Below are 11,656 nucleotides of genomic sequence, written 5' to 3'. Positions count from 1 at the left end.
AGGACATGAAAGTGTTCAATTGAAAGGAGCATCCAGCAATGACCAATCATTTCTCACTGACTAGGACAAGAAAAATGGTAATTAATGCCTCTCCATCACCCATCTGCTTTTGTATTTCCTTCTTTCTTATCCACTGCCTTCTTAGCTTTTCTGGACAGTCACCAGAAACCAAATGAACCAAACTGAACTATGGGAACTCCCTCTAAGTTTACTCAGTGAGGACACAGTCCCCTCTAGTGCAACAGGGTGACTGGCTTGTGCAGGTTGATTGCCCATAGCTGCTAAGAGGCTGCACCCCTGGAACACAGGTGCTTGTGCAAGAGAAGGTGGGTCTGGGAAGGGCACAAGAGAAGGCTCTCCTTACTGGCCCCTCTCTGTCTACTTCTCCCTTAAAAACACTGGCATACATGTTTTGATGCTTTCACATTGAAAGTCTGCAATGTAATCCTTTGATTTTTGCTTGTTTAGGGTTTAAGTTGAAACTTGAAAGGAAAGAACAGGAAAGATACTTTTACTCCTTCCTCTCATTTCTCGCTTAAAAATATACAGTAATATATGCTTTGGGACTTTTGTATGGCCTTTTCTATAATTTTCTGCTTTACCCTTTTTAGTGCTAAACTGAGAATGGAGATAGACCAGAATCCAGATGCCTTACAAATTACTTCAAGGGGAAATGAGGAATTGTGCTGGTAAATACAGCATGTAGTAGTTAATCATACCGAACTATTTTTATTTCCAACAAAAGCCTTGTAAAATGTGCTGGTCATCTCCATTTAATATAGTAACGAAAACAGATGAAAAATGGAGTGATTTGTTCAAAAGTCATCACATTCATGGCAGAGGCAAAGCAAGAAAGCAATAACTCTTTGATCTGAACCCAGAGAGCCTGTATAGCTTCCAGTTTAATGGGGGAAAAAGTTGTGAGTACACGTCTTTGAACATTAAATGAATACAAATATAACTTCCAGTGCATTTACTAATTCTCAGAGAATGCAGCCTCCAGTTCTAAAGTCGATTTCAACATTTGGATGGTTTCAGCACAGTCTCAAGTAAACCTTCATCTAGATTGTTATTAGCAACGTTACTATACAAGAGGTTGTTCTAACTAAAAAGAAATTAAATGCTTATAGATCTTTTCCCTGGCCCCACTCCTTACGCACATTGGTGTTTCCTATTGTCCATTAAGGGAAGAAAGTCATCTTCAACAACTTCCACCTAATACTCCTGTGAGCCTTCATGACTCACTCCTTAGATACTTACCTTGGGAGCATGAAAGCTGTGCAGGAGAACCTTAACTCCAACCCTGTCCTTAAAAAGCAAGTATCCTTTAGCCTATGACAAAGGATCCATGGTGAGAATGTTAAAGGCAAGCAAATTGAGAGGTATCGAGCAGAAAATTTCATCAGAGAAGAGCAACAGAATAGAGTAGGAATCAGTGAAACCGGTTATGATCTTTCTCAGAAATACCAAGTTTGGTTAGGTTTCCTGGCTCATTTTTATCCTAATTCTTTACAAATATGAAGACAATTATCACTTTTATTACTAGATAAAATATATATCTAAGATGTGATCTTGTATTTGGATTACAGGTAGGGATTTTTTAGTGGGCTATTCTTAGCTTGTAATTAGCTAAAACAGAACTACAGCCTATTTAATTGTTTTTGCCCCTTGTTTCCCTGTTATCTAAAGAAGTTCAAAAAACCCGAGAATCAAATTTATAATTTGTAGTTCATTCTTTGGTTGTCACTGCTGTTGTTATTACTTAAAACAATCACAATTCCTAACCTCATCTATATATTTATTCCCTCCCCTAGGCTCATTAGGGACAAAAATAGATTGGGTTAAACTTAAATTAAATTGAATTAAATTAACACAATAATTTTTCAGCGGAGAAAGAGAACCACCAATATTCTCTATGCTCTTAATGACCCCTGGCATTACCACATCAGGACTATGACATGGTCCAAAAGATAGGCAAATATTTTAAAGGCTGATAAAACATTTCACAGACTCAGGTTCAAAACCTTGGTCTGCAACACTAATTTAAACTAATTTGAGTTTATGATCTTTGGGGAGACTTGCGATCCACGTGCAAATCATTATTACAATAAATTATTTCCTAGTAGGGGTGGATATAAAGGAAATGAGCATGATTCCATGACCAGGTAGAGGGAAACTTTCTAACGAAAACAGTTGAGGGTTGGAATGAGAAATATTTTCCCAGAGATATCTTAAAATGAGTCGGGTATTTATTTGTCCGGAGTGGCTTTGTTGGAACATCTCTAGACGCTGAGTGATGGGTTATATAACTCTGAAGGATCTTCCCGTTTCTGCGATCGGATGATAAATCTCAAAGCAGTATATTAGAGCTGTGTTCCCAAATGTGGGGTGAGGCCCTCTCCCCTTTGACTCCAGTGAGGAAAAACATATTTTCAGAGTTTGTCTTCCTAGGCTTCTCTGTCACTCCTCCTGCCTGAAAACAGTGAAGACAGATACAGTTATTAATAAAGGGGGGAAAAAAAAGAATTGGATCCCTACCTCATACCAACACAAAAATCGATTTTATGTGGATTTAAGATTTATATGTCAAATGCAGAACTTTTAACTTTTTGTACTCTGTAGGTGAATATCTTTCTGACTATGGATCTTTTAAGCAATACTTAGAATTTTTTAATTTTAAATTATTATTATCACTTTTAAATTTTTTGTATTTTTTTTATTTAATTCAATTAGCCAACATGTAGTACATCATTAGTTTCAGATGTAGTGTTCAGTAATTCATCAGCTGCATATAATACCCAGTGCTCAACACATTGCATCCCCTGCTTAATGGGAATGTCAATTACATTAAAACGAGGAACTTTTACTCATCAAAAGACACTTTCAAAATTAAAAAGATAAGACACATGAGGAAGAGAGGGTATTTGTAACACACAAAATAGAGAATATTATTACTAGAGCATATAAAGAACTCTTTCAAGTTGATAAGAAAGAGACAAATGGGGTGCCTGGGTGGCACAGTGGGTTAAGCTTCTGCCTTTGGCTCAGGTCATGATCTCAGGGTCCTGGGATCAAGCCCCTGCATTGGGCTCTCTGCTCAGCAGGGAGCCTGATTCCCCCTCTCTCTCTGCCTGCCTCTCTGCCTACTTGTGATCTCTCTGTCTGTCAAATAAATAAATAAAAACTTTATAAAAAAAGAAAAAAATAATTCAATAAAATAATAAGCAAAAGAAATGAAGAGGCATTTCATGGAAGAGGTAACATACATAACCAAAAACATTTGAAGAGATAGATGCTCAAGCTTTTTAGTAAGAAGGGAAATGCAAATCAAGACTAGGAGGTACCATTTTATACCCATTTAATCAACAAAAATTAAGAAATAAGACAATACCAAATATTGGAAAAGATGTGAGTCAATAGAACCACTTGTACATTTCAGGAAGGAGTATAAATTGCTACATCCATTTGGGAAAATAATTTGGCATTATCTTGTAAAGTCATATCTCATGACTTGGCAATTCTATTCCCAGGCATATACTGTGTACCAGCCAAATATTTTTATTTTTAAGAGTATAAAAAAAAAAAACCCACCCAAAAAAAACCCCCAAACCAAACAACACAGATGTTTACATCAGCAAAGTAGATAAATCATTCTGTGGCATATTTATCCAATAGAATGAGTGAACTATACCCACAATATGGATGAATTTTAGTAACATAATACTGAGAAATCACATGTCCAAGATATAAAGTAAGCAAACTAAACAACATATAGTTTATGTGTATATAGAAGTTATAAAGACAAAAGTCAGGATACCGAATGTTTCTGGAGTTGAGGTTGATAGCACATTGGTAAGTTTAATTTGGGGGACAGGCGTTCTTAGATTGGATGGCAGAGTCAGAGGTTTTTGTTAAATAACCAAACAAAAACAAATTAAAACATAAATGAAAGAATGCAAAGATTGCTACCCCCAGACCAAGGATGATAGCGTGTGTAAACCAGATTTTGTATATATGAGGTCTCCCTAAGCCCTGAAAAGAGAATAAATAAAAATAGAATTAGTGATTTCATCATTGGTTTCATTTTTGCTTTTATAGTATTTCAAAGATACAAAATACCTTACAAGTTTCAACCCATAGATTCTATACGACTTACCAGGATTTTTACCTAATTCTCCCCGACTTTGTCACTTCTTAGTGTTTCATTTTTGACTTCCAGCTGGAGAAATGGGCAAAAGAGAAAACACTTAAATGTTTTTCTCAAAAATCAGTAGTGAACCTAGAAAAATGACTTCCTAGGCTTTTATCTCTATATCCAGCAAAATGCCAGTTCAGACTTCACCCTAATTAGCACCAACAACATGCACAGTTCTTTGAGTTTTTCATTTTTGCCTGTGGGGTTACTTTTTTTCTTAATCTTGCTAGGGGGTTAATACTTCCATTAATCTTTTCAAAGAACTGACTTTTTGCTTTGTTAGTTTTCTCTACTGTTTGTCTATTTTCTATATTATTAATCTTGACTTCACGTTTCTTTCTACCTATTTGAGTTTATTTTGTTTACCTTTTATACATTTTTTTAAAAAGACTGTATTTATTTGAGAGAGTGTGTGAGCATGAGCAGGGGGAGGGGCAGAAGGAGAGGCAGAAGGAGAGGCAGACTCCCGCACTGAGCATGGAGTCCGGTGAGGGGCTCCATGCCAGGACTCTGGGATTGTGACCTAAGCTGAAGGCAGACACTTAACCAATCGAGCCACCCAGGCGCCCCCTTTTATACCTTTTTAAGTTGGAAATTTAGGGAGTTGGTTTTAAGCCTTTGCTTCTAATGCAATCATTTAAATCCAGACATTTCTCTCTAAATACTGAGTTAGTTATATTTCACAAACTTAACGCATTATTTTCATTTTAATTCAATTAAAAATCTTTATAAAATACCTTGTGATTTCTTCTTTGATCCACTGGTTATTTAAAAGCATGTTATTTAATTTCCAAATGTCTAGGCCTTTTCTAAGTATCTTATTATTATTATTTTCTTATTTGTTATTAGTTTTTAGTTCATTTCTGCTATAGACAGAAAACATATTCTGTAAGATTCAAATCTGAAATTTACAGAAACATCTTTTATGACCTAGTTTATACATCCCTTGTTGAAGTATGGTATACCTTGGCAATGTCCTGCCTGCACTTGAAAAGAGTGCATAGTCTGCCGTTGGTGGGTATAGTCCTCTGCAAATGCCCATAAGGTTAAGGTTACTGGTAGTTTTGTTTATATCCTTATTGATTTTTAAATCTATTGTATCAATTACTGAAAAAAGAGTATTAAAATGTCCTGGTATGATTGTCTCCCATAAGTTCTGTCAGTTTTTGCTTTGTGTCTTTTGAAGCTCTGTTACTAGTTCACCTATATTTATGTATTCCTGAGGAAGTGACACTTTAACATTAGAAAATGTCTTTTTCAGTCTTTTGTAACAATGTCTGAAGTCCACTAGGTCTGAGAGTTTCTTAGGTTTACTGTTTATCAGGTATATTTATTCTTTCTTTATTTACAGCCTATTTGAGTTTTTATATATAAAAGTACATTTCTTAAAAAGTACCTATAGTCCAGTCTTACTTTTTAAAATCCAGACTGATTTCTGCTTTTAATTGGTGTATGTAGTCCATTTGAATTTAATGTCAGTATTGCTATAATTGAGTGTAAGTCTACGATCTTGCCCATTTTATTTTATCTGCCATGTATATGAAATAGAATGAGTAACCATCCCAGGAAACACATCAGTCCCAGGCATACCAGAAGACTTGGCCACCCTCAGAGCACAGTATGCATCCTTACCTTATCAATTTCTAATTCAAATTAATTTTGTACTTCTTCATATAAAATGTTAGAACCATAAGTATAATTCCATTTACTACCATTCCTCCATTCGTTTTGCTACTGCTGTCTTGGACTTCACTTACATATACATTATAAATTCCAAACTAAAAATATAATTACTTTTGTTATAAACAATCAAGTGTCTTTTAAAGAAATTAAGAGAAGAAAAAATTTTTAAATATTTACCATTCCTGGTGTTCTTCATTCCTACCTATGGATTTAGTTTCCATTTGCTATCATTTCCCTTCAACCTGTAGAATGTCTTTTAGTATTTCTTATAGTGCATGTCTGCTGGCAGTGAATTCTCTCAGCCTTTGCTTGTCTGAAAATGTCTACTTCATTCTCATTTTTCAAAGGCAGTTTTACTAGATATTGAATTCTCTGTTGATAGTTGTCTTTTGTCCCTTCTAGCACATAATCTTCCACTGTCTTCCAGCCACCAAAGTTGCGGAAAAGAAGTCATCTGACATTCCTATAATTAGGTCTCTGTGTCTAATGTGTCTTTTATTTTTGACTTTTTAAAGATTTTATCTTTATCTTTGTTTTCCTTCAACTTGGCCGTAATATGTCTATGTGTGGTTTTTCTTTGTATTCATCCCACATACTATTTGTTGAGTTTCTTGTTTCCAAATTTGGGGAAATTTCAACCAATATTTTCAAATATTATTTTTTACACCCCTCGCTTCTCTCTCTCAATTTCTCTTTCTCTCTCCCTCCCCATCGCTTCCTCTTCCAACCAGTCTCTTCTCCTTCTCTTTTAGGGCACTAATAACTGTATGTTAGACCAGTTGATATTGTCCCACAAGTTACTGAGGCTCTGGTCATTTTGATTTTTTTTTTCCCTGATGTTTTACTTTTCAGTTCTAAGACTTTCATGATTCTTTCTTATTATTATTTCCATTTATGTGCAAATATTCCTTATTTGTTTGTTCTTTATGTCCATGTTTCTATTCCAGTCCTTGAAATATGTGTAATTGCTATTTTAAAGTCCTTATTGGCTAAATCTAACATCTTGGTCACCTCAAAGTCTATTTTTACTGACTACATTTTTTTTCTTAATCATTGGTCACATTTTCCTATTTCTTTGCATGTCTAGTAATTATAGATGGTATTCTGGATATTATGGGTGATATGTCATAAGGAGGTTGGATTATTGTGCCTTCCTTCAAAGGGTGCTGAATTGGGGCACTTGGGTGGCTCGGTCCTTTGAATATCTGACTCTTGATCTCAGCTTTGGTCTTGAGCTCTGCATCATGAGTTTGGCCTTGCATTGGGCTTCACACTAGAGTTCACTTGAAAGAAAGAAAAGGAGGGAAGGATGAAGGAAGAAGGAAGGAGAGGAAGGAGGAAAGAAAGAGAAAGAAAGAAAAAAATAGTAACAAAGTGTGCTGAACTTTGTTCTGGCAGGCAGTTACAATACTGCTCGATCTTTGTTTTCCTGTCAGGCTTGATTTTATGCTCCGTTAGAGTGATTCTATTTTGATTTTATCCTTAGTCCTAGGGAATGGCTAGAACTTACTCTGAAGATGTGATCTTTTTCTGATTTTAACTGAATGCAATGACATCTCTACTCTAGTTGGATCAGGACTCCAACATCTACCAGCACTGTAGGATGTCTAGTATCTTTATTCTGCTTTTAGCCTCACAGTAGCTGTCTTCTATTAGGCTTCTAGACCTCTCCAAGGATCCACACAGACTTCAGAGGTCACCCTCTGTCTAGCTAAAACCTTTCCGGTCCCCTTCTCACACATTTCAGCATTCTGCAGTCCCATCTCTCATCTCATCTCCTCAACAAAGCAAGACTTCCCTTTGGGCTTTCCCTCCCTGAGTCATGGTTCAGAAATTACGCCCCCCACCCCCCCACACACACAAAGTTAGGGTAGCCGTGAGTGTCCCTTTGTTTGCTTCCTTTCTCCCAAGAATCACAATCCTGCACTGCCTGTTATGCAATACTTTAAAAGAGCTAGTTACCTCATATATTTTGTCCAATTTTATAGTTGTTTATGATAGGTGGGCAAACTCAGTAACAATTACTTTAGTCTGGCCAGAAGAAGAAGTGACATTACTTGATTTTTATAAGCTTTCATTTTGTTTTAATAAAAACTTTGAATTTTTTATGGTGCTGCAAAGCAAATTGAATTATGACTAACATTCACAGTTCAGAGATCCAATTTCTCATGTTTTTGCAAGGCTGTCACATCCCCAATGTCTATAAGTTTTTTCCCCTCTTACGTGTCAGAACATTTCTCTGGGACATTTGTGCCCCCCTCTACCGCCCCACTCCCAGTGCTTCCCTTCTCATGTCCACTTAGGCACCCTATCCCCAAGGTTTCTTATCATCCACATCTTCTAAAATATTCATCTCAAAACTTGAATCCCCAAAATCCTTATTAAGGGCTCTTAAAAGTCCAGTGTCGAGTCATCACTTGTGTATTATGAAAATGCTTCTTGAATCTGTTTATATTTTCATTCTAAGCCATATTTGGGGAAAAGAGCTCCAGAATGTAATTCTTTTTACTTTACTTTTATGCATGTTTGGAATTTTTTATAATAAAATATAGAAAAAACAAAAAGAAGTTTCTAAGAGTTCATGATTAGTTCTCTCTTATTTGTCCTAAAACTATTTCCTCCAAGAGCTAAGTCATGCCCTTTGGATCCAAATCCAGAATTTCATGTACAAGTCTGACCTTTCTCCATGATTACTTTCACGACTATATAAACATCAGTCACTGTCCTGCTATCCTTTATATTGTCTGGACACGACTATTTCATTTAGCCTCTCCTCATTGGATAGCTCCTAAATCCGTGGTCATTGTTTTTCTATAGAGTCTTCAAATGTCCTTTATCCCTCTTCCTGAAGCATAGTAAGTCCATCTGCTCCTGATGTTGCAGGAGAGCCCCCATGATGGATATGTACAAGAAGGAAATAAGCATCATACAACAAGGAGGTTCTGAGTTTACCTTGAGGTCCTCTTTGACCTGAGACACACACTAGTGACAGAAAAAGTATCCAAATTATGTTCTCTGATGACAACACGAGTCATTGGCACTTGATTATAAAAAGATAGATTAAAAACCTATATCTACGGAAACTAAAAACACATTAAAAACAAAACTGGAAACTCCCTCAGTGAAATATTTATGAATTTTGCTTAAATCTTTTTAAAAAGCTCACAGGTAATTAATGGCTCAAATTTATGGAAGAGATTCCAGAAGACTTTTAAAATTTCCAGACACATTGGGCTGGGAATCCTGGCTCTAAAACTCACCAGTTGGATCAATTTGGGCAAATGATGGAAACTCCTAGAACCACAATTTCTAGTCTGTGACACAGACGTTCATTAGTTTGTATAACGTTTACCCTGAAAAGTTCACTTTGCAAATGACTCTTGCTCTTTAAACCTTTTCTGTTCTCACTTAAATGGGCTTCAAAGCAAGATCTGTTGGTCTGATGCCACAGCTCTGTCCAGCCATTCTGCCATAATTTCAGTAGTTTATCTCCTTTAGAAAAACATGAAAAATAGCTTAGGAGAGGCCATGAAAGTGCCAGTCCTTATCACACACTCCCATTTGTACCCTAATTCCCGGTGGAGAATCCAAAAGAACAATGGGCCACAGAATGTCTGTAGGGCAGAAGACACTGTCTGTCTGCTCTATGTCCATTGCTAACTTTTTCTGATCCTTTCTGCAAAGGCCAAGGAGGGGTATATCTTCCCTGCTCTTAAGGCTGAGAACCAGGGAAGAGAGAGACTTCCTCCAGGAGGCCTGGCAGGGAGACAAGAGAAATGACAGCATGCCTGCCTATCTGTGCAGACACATGAGCAAAACCCCTTTACCTTCCCCCAACTGGTGGATCTCCATCACAAGGACACTCTGATCAGTGAGATAGGAGACCAAACCAGCCAACAATGCAATATAATGCCCCATTGAAGAAGTAGGCATCCATCAGCCCTAGAGAGGAAAAACTATTAGATCATATACCTAAGGAAATAAAGCTGCTAGAGGAAACAGATGGAAACATTAGTTTTAAAAAATTACACTTAAAGAACACAGTTGCATTTGCAAACAAATAATATTAGTTGATAATAAAACATAAGATTTCCCAATAAAAATTTCAGAAGGTAAGTTAAAGGAGAAATGCTCACTGCTGTTAAGACCTGAATTAGTGGCCTGGAAATTCATGAACATGAGCAAGCAAAAACGTGAGAAGAATGGAAATGATGTCAGAAGAGATAAGAGATTTGGAGAATATATTTAGGACATTTAACAAGCAAGTAACAAGAGTAGCAGGTAAATAATAGGAGTTCCAGAAATTAAAAACGTGAGGAACATTAAATAATAAAGCTAACAAAACAAAACAAAAAACCTGCAATTAAAGAAACAAACAAGGAGGGTGCCTGGGTGGCTCAGTGGGTTAAGCCTCTGCCTTCGGCTCAGGTCATGATCTCAGGGTCCTTGGATCGAGCCCCACATCGGGCTCTCTGCTCTGGAGGGAGCCTGCTTCACTCTCTCTCTCTCTCTCTGCCTGCCTCTCTGTCTACTTGTGATCTCTCTCTGTCAAATAAAGAAATAAAATTTTAAAAAGAAAAAGAAAAAGAAAAAGAAACAAACTAGGAAACTTTGACTTGAGCAGAAAGACCAGAGTCTGAAAACTGAAAGGTACATTGGTAAGAAATCACAAGGTTGTAGGTATATCTTGGTAAAACCCCTCAATTCTAAGGATAACTGGAAAATCTTAAAAGCTCTTAAACTGAAAGAACAAATTACCTAAGGGGAAAATGCATAGCCTCGAGTGCTTTTATTATTAAAAAAAAAAAAAAAAAGATAAAAGAACTTAGAATCCATTTAGAAACTGAAAGAGATCAATTTTTAAGAACAAAAGAAAGGAATAAGAAAATGAACTTACAGAGCACAAAAAGAGTAAGGATAAGTAAATGTAAAAGTTAACCTAAAGAAGATGAGTAACAGGGCACCTGGGTGGCTCAGTGGTTAAGTGTCTGTCTTTGGCTCAGGCCCCACATAGGGTTCTCTGCTCAGTGGGGAGTCTGCTTCTTTCCCTCCTACTCCCCTGCTTATAATCCCTCTCTCACTCTCTCTCTCTATCTGTCAAATTAAAAAAAAGAAGAAGAAGAAGAAAAAGATGAATAGCAAAAGAGATAAATCTCCAGAGCCAGATGAGAAAGAACTGTCAGAGACAAGGTAAGGAATGAGAGAAGAATGCAGGAGAAATTTGAAGAGTCTAAGAGAAGACTTAGCTCTCAAGAAGCAAATATATAGCAACAAATTTTAAAACCTCAAGGATAATAATGACATTATGGTGAGATACAAATGACGATTTGACTCAAGAAGACATAGTAAGCTTAAATAGACCTAATTATGGCAGAAGAAATGGTGGTAAAAGAGCTACTACATAAACAGGTACCAAGATTAAGTGCGTACCAAGATTAAGTGGAATGGTACTATCCAATCTTTACAGAATGGATTCTTTTAATGCTGTTCCAACTAGTCCAGGCCAGAAAGGAAATACAGAAAGCTACCAATTCATTTTATGTCATCAGCCCAACCTTAATGCCATTGCCTGGTCAAGTAAAAAATGGGGTGAAAAAATTATAGAGCTTTCAAATAAGATGCACAAAATTCTAAGCAAAATACTAGCAAATATTATCAACTTCTTAAGAACAGGTGCCCTAAGATCAAGCAAGTGTTACTAAAGGAACATGGAAGTGACTCACTATTAGAAAACCACCCTCAGGGAACATCAACACAATCTAGTACGTCAGCCAACTA

Source organism: Martes martes (genome assembly GCF_963455335.1).
Source record: "Martes martes genome assembly, chromosome: 4".
Lineage (NCBI taxonomy): Eukaryota > Metazoa > Chordata > Mammalia > Carnivora > Mustelidae > Martes > Martes martes.
The sequence above is the reverse complement of the archived record's forward strand: the minus strand, read 5'-3'. Positions refer to the sequence as shown.